Genomic DNA, 6,000 nt, shown 5'->3' with positions numbered 1-6,000 from the left:
ATTACCTCAGGCTCCAAAGCATATGCTAAATTTACTTTTTGGGACAGCTTTTTTGATCTTCACAGTGAAGAAACTAAAGCTCAACAAATCAAGCAAAGAAAAAATAATTACCATTTTCCAGAGGTCATATAAAGTTCAGGTTCTTTGCTAGAATTAAACATTTGCACACAATTCTCAGTGGAATCAAATTATTGTGCTTCCCAAATAACATTTTAAAGGAAATTGTGAAATAGGCAATTAAAGGCTTTTTAATCACAGCTACAAATTAAAGTTTTACTACATCCCCTTTTTAGGTTGACTTATTAAAGAAACTGTGAGGATTCTTATTAATTTTGAACATCCTTTCTCTTTTTCTCCATGTCTTGGCTGGAGTCCTGTAAAGATTGTGGGAATTACTAGATAGGGAATATGTTCTTCATTGGTCAAGCTAATATATTTTGACATAAGGAATTTCCAGTAACAACACCAGATTTCCTTTCCCTGTCACCTTCCACTTATCTGAACTACCCTATCCCAGTATTTTTCAAGCCTTCCATTGTTTTCATCAGTTTGACTCAAGTTTACAGGGTATAAAATAAGGGTCTAACCTTTTCATTAAGACTATTCTTTGCCTTTATTACTCTTTATGTGCTTTGTAGAGGCAGGATGCTCATTCTTCAGCCAGTGTAAATGAATTTGTCTTATTTGAGCTCAAAACTATGCCAATTCACATCATTAGGATTTGCCATAGTGAAGTCACTGATTCATCTGGTGGGATTGTGTGCCTTACCAGTGACTTTCATTTGGCGCATGCTGCTTCTTACACTGGTTTCAGATTTCCACCCCCAACAATGTTAATGGAAAAGTGAAGTGACTGAGACATGTTTGTAATCTCTATGGAGTTCACTGGTTACAGGAATAAATAAAAAATGCAACTTTAACATTAAGCCAGTGCTTGATTAAAATCAGCAATAAGTGTATCATTGTGAATGACTAAAAAGCAGAAAAAATTGTTTCAGATTAGTCTTATTAGAACTATTCTAATTAGAACTATTAGTATTCAAATTTGAACATGATATTCCTAAAATTATGGATACTCTAGGAAAAAGCCAAACCATAGATTACAACTGAGTATAAATTGAACCTAACCTTAGGCTTTTACAACCAAGGCAAGAGAACAGAGGAATGCAGATGCATCTGTCCATGTTATAGTGACATAAATTGACATAGTAGCCTTGCTTTTCTCTACAGGGAGGCTTTGCATATCTCCTCATTTTAGTTATAAACCAATCAGAGAAACATGGTATGACAAGTTGTCCTGTGACCATGAGGATGAATAAAGGCTCATTTATGGATTTGCAACCTTTATCTTTTAACACTTCTCCCATTCACTTGGTATTTTCAGCACCCTCATTTGTCTTCCATGTTGTCCTTCCATATATCCTATTCCACATTGCCCTATCTTATCGGTCAAGTGGGAGGGGGGGGACATGTGGCTTGGCTGCCTCTGGGCTATGTGTGTGCTGACTAGCTAGTCAGCATGTACAAGCTTAGTAGCCAGCAGGCTTTGAAATTGGTCAAGGGACAGACTTATAAAGGTCTTCTCCTGAGGAGGCACTGATTTGGGTCCCTTTTGTCTATTCAGCTACAAATTTTCATGATACAGAATTGATTATCATTCTTAATTTATCTTCTTGTTCAATTTGATAGAAATCAGTGAAGAGGTAACCAATGAAGGTTAATAAGAAGAGGAAGAGAAAGGAAGCTGTTGGATGGACAGACAGAATGATTGTGTGAGCCTCAGTTCTTTAAAATACCAGGGTAAAGATTCATGCAAGTTAATGAGCAATATGTTATTTGCAAACTTCATATATATTCATATATTCATCTACAACTAAAGGTGAAAGCAGCTTTGCATGATATATTGGAATAAGGTCTCTGTTCCTGAGTACAGAATTTTTAGTGAATAGGCTAAACCACATCTATTTTTATATTTAGATTTCATTCTCTGTTTCCCAGAAAATGTTACATGTTGTCCAGTATATATATGAACTTTGTTGATGCCTTTCAAACGTCATGGTTGTTCTCAGCTGGCTGACACAAATATCTCTACACAGGCAGGAGAATGGAGTAAAAAATTCTATACGCTTTACCACAGAAAGCATGGTTAATGGTGCTTTGATTACTATGTGTTGAGAGAGAAATTTCTCTTCCATTTCATAGACAAACCAATAATTACACATCCCAAGAGAATAATGAGGGAGTTTAGAGTTGTTTGTGTGTGTAAGTATACAAACCTAAAATAGTAATGGATAAAGAGAGCTGAAGAAGATACACGATTTCTGTCTGCTTGTAATGTCAGCTGAGCAGATGGCTCCAATAAGCCACTTAGATGTAAAATAGCTGTTCCCTTTTCTTCTGTGAGCCTTTGGAGATTTTCTTTCATACTTAACATATTTGCTGAATGCTATATATAGGTCTGCTAGAAAGTATTAAACTCTTTTAAGACAAGTATGTAGAAAAATATTTGATAAAATAAAAAATATGTCTGCATAAATAAGGGTTATCTAGGATCATAACAAAAGACAACAAAATACTGTTGTCTATGGATTGTGTGCAATGCATGGAGAGAGTTAGGTGTTTGAAAATGGGATCTAATACAGACTACCAGGGAGAACCTAAGCTGAAAGCTGCATGCTGGCATGTACTAGGACATTGCTGGGAGGACAGAAGGCATCCTGAAACCAAGGACCTGTCCAAAGACCTTGATGTATGCTGCAGGAAGGGATCTCCAAACACTTGGGATCCATAGTCTTGATATATCTGCTGAGAGCAGGCACTTTCAAGTGTTCTTTGGAGGGAAGAGTAAAGCTCACTTTTTTTTAAAAAAAACAGTTAGAGGAGGCCCAACAGTTACAGAATGGCAGTTGGCATAGCAGTCATTCTGTAAGAGGGACTCGTGTTCAGTTTTCTCTTCACTCTAGGGTCTGCCTTAAACCCTAGAGAAAAAGTTTTGCTGGATGTTTCATGTAGAAGCCATGCCACTGTATAGCTCGGACCTCAAGATGCATTGTGCAAGGGGGAGGGAATGTCACGCCACAGTGCTGTGCACAGCCATCTGAAAGGGAGGAGTACTATTCTCTGCTTCTTGCACTGTCCGTGCAGATTATTATACAGCCTGGAGCTGAAATATAAAAACAGTTGTTAAGGCAGAGGCTGGAATTTTCCTAGATTATTGCCCTGACCACTGTGTTACTGCTTCAGGTGTTATACTGATCTTGGGAATTGTGACTTTTTGCAGAAATAATATGCTTCACAGGGAAGGTAACTAGTACCCCTTCCAGTCCTGAAAAAGTCATAGTGGGTGGAAACATTTTTTGGTTCAATTAAAGTGACTTAAACTAGCATGATGTGTCTTCACATCTGAAGTATTTCTTTTTGACCACTTCAGGATGAAAGTGATATTTCTTTGTCTGCTGCATCATCCCCGTGATACCATGTTCTACCCTATGAAGTGCGTGAGCCATAGCACTGTGAACATGGTTTGGAAAAAAAGTAAGCATATCTGTTGTGGAGTGTTTCAAAACAGAATCCAGTTCATTCTCATGGGAATGAGGTGGTGAGTTTGTGGCCACTAACAGGAATAAGCAGTTGTTAGTATACCAATACTTTCATACCATAGCTGCTGTGGATTATCGTCTCCGTGTTGTGCAATTTTATGCTCATTTGTATCAGGTGAAAGTCAAGCACAGAAACCAAGAGGAGAGAGCACATCTGTTGAATAGAAAATTGCTATTTTTACGTTTTTCAAACTAGAACTGCACTTCATAATATTAATGTCCCCTCTTCTCTCCCTGTCACATTTGGAAAGATAATAGGAAACTGCATTTCCAAAGAGTAAAGAATGTAGAATGCTCTAGAGTTTCAGTCTCATTCAGTTGGATTGATTTTACCGTAACTCTTTTCAAAAATAAGAAGCACTTTTGTGATAGCTGAGTGCATTGAAGCCTAATGGGTTTAATTTATGTGCAGCTGGGCTGTAACAATACTCTGTGAGTCATTACAGCTGTGCCTCTCGACTGAAAGGCTTTGTACAAGCCCCTGGTTAGTGATTAAGCTCCACACAGTAGCTTAACCTGGAGAATCATTGAATGGTTTGGGTTGGAATGGACCTTAAAGATCATCTAGTTCCAACTAGAAATTCCAACTAGAAATTCACAGTGTTTTATGAACACCTTTTGTGTTAAATGGCAGCAACTCCTCTTGGGAGGCAAATCTATTTGCCCACAAAATGGGTTCATCAGAAGGTCTGTTAATATGCATGATAGACCACCATTGTGCGCCAGTTGCCATTTCTCTAGATTGTGGATGTTCTGCTTGTCAAATTAATTTTGGCTGTACTAAAAAAATGGGCTAGTATGGGCTTGTCCCACAAGGTTTGATGATGATGCCCTGACCCGAATAGTTTTTCCTTTAAAGGAAAACATTGCAACAAATGAAGGACTAGCAAAGGGAAGAGGGTGATTTGTATGCCCTCATTTGGGCTGGCTTTGCCTGGTGGAGGTCACAGAAGATTCCAGTGGTAAAAATAAAGGTATTTAGAACAGATTTGTTCTAGAGAAGTCAGGTGGCTTTGCAAGGGTTTCATATTTTAAGGTGGCATATCAGACTTTCTCTCTCTGTAATCTTTGTGGTCCCTCCTTCAGATCTGTGTAATTTTTTTTCCATTTTTACAATCAGTTTTATTGCCTGTACCTTCATTAAAGCTGTGGCTGGAGGTGAAGTAGGTGGTGTTGGCAGCTTATGAGCAGATGTGACATGATTCTTTTGAAGTCTTACATAGTTTAGCATATTTGCATGGATGGGATCGAACTGGTACAGTGTTGCTGAGTGTAAGAACAGGCTGTATGGGACCCTACAAAAATGGGAATTCGTGAGACAAAAAGTAAAGAGCTTAGAAGAAGAGCAGTCATCTTTTTGTTTTGGGGAAGTCACATAATATCATGCATGGCTATGGAGAACCTGGCATGGCAAAATATGTACATGACCTGGAAAAAAGCTTGGAGAAGAGAAATGTATTTTGGAGAAATATTAGGAAGCCTTTCATCTTATATTTGTTAAAGCTACAAGTTGTAGGCTCTTCAGTCTTAAAATTTAATTGGGTAGTGATTAACAATGAGACACAGTTTGTTAAAATTATATCTGAAGTATATACCAGGTATTGCCTGAACTTGTATTCGCTTCTTTCTGTTATCACTGGTTGCTGTGCTGGAGCCTACAGTTTGTCATTCCTTCATCTGTCTGAGCTAGGGATTGTATGAGATGATCCCATAGGATGTGGCCTAATGAATATGCTAAGAAAAACGGGCCTGATGTAAATGTCTGTCTTAGAACATAATGTCTGTCTTAGAAATATACTGACAGAGTATATTTGTTTTGATTGCCTGTGATTATTTCCAACTTCTTGTTTTCCAACTTCAACATGGTGAATAAACTTTTTTCCCCTTCTTGTTTTCCCCAGTATTAGAAATCCCAAAGCAGAGCTTCTCTTAGTTTCCTGTTTTCTTGGCAAGGCAGCATAACCTAGTCACGTCCCCAGGGAGGTTGCCCTTAACGTACTTGCAGAACTTGGGTTTGAGGAAGGGAAGCACTACAGGGTAGAAGTCCTGTGGCTCTTGAGCCACATATGTTTTGCATGCAGTTCAAAGGTGCCTCCCACGCAAGGTAGGACACAGGAAGAGCAGCAGTGCTGTGGCTGGCTGTGAGAGAAAGCAAGCTAGCACGCGTGGATGAGACCGTGTTGCTGCCCCTGCAGAGTCCAGCAGCCTTCCCAGCTCAAACTTACAGAAAAGCAGTGTAACTCTTGGGGAAAAATATTACTGTCTGCATGTGGAATGCCTTCTCTTCTCCACTCTTTAAGGCTTATGGGACATGTGTCTTGGGATTTTTGGCTCTCTGAGGGCTTTGGTATATGATTCATAAGGTTAGAGGCACCGGATATTATAAATGGCATGGACTAGC

The sequence above is a fragment of the Harpia harpyja genome, chromosome 20 (assembly GCF_026419915.1).
Source record: "Harpia harpyja isolate bHarHar1 chromosome 20, bHarHar1 primary haplotype, whole genome shotgun sequence".
Taxonomy (NCBI): Eukaryota; Metazoa; Chordata; class Aves; order Accipitriformes; family Accipitridae; genus Harpia; species Harpia harpyja.
This window is presented reverse-complemented; position numbering follows the sequence as displayed.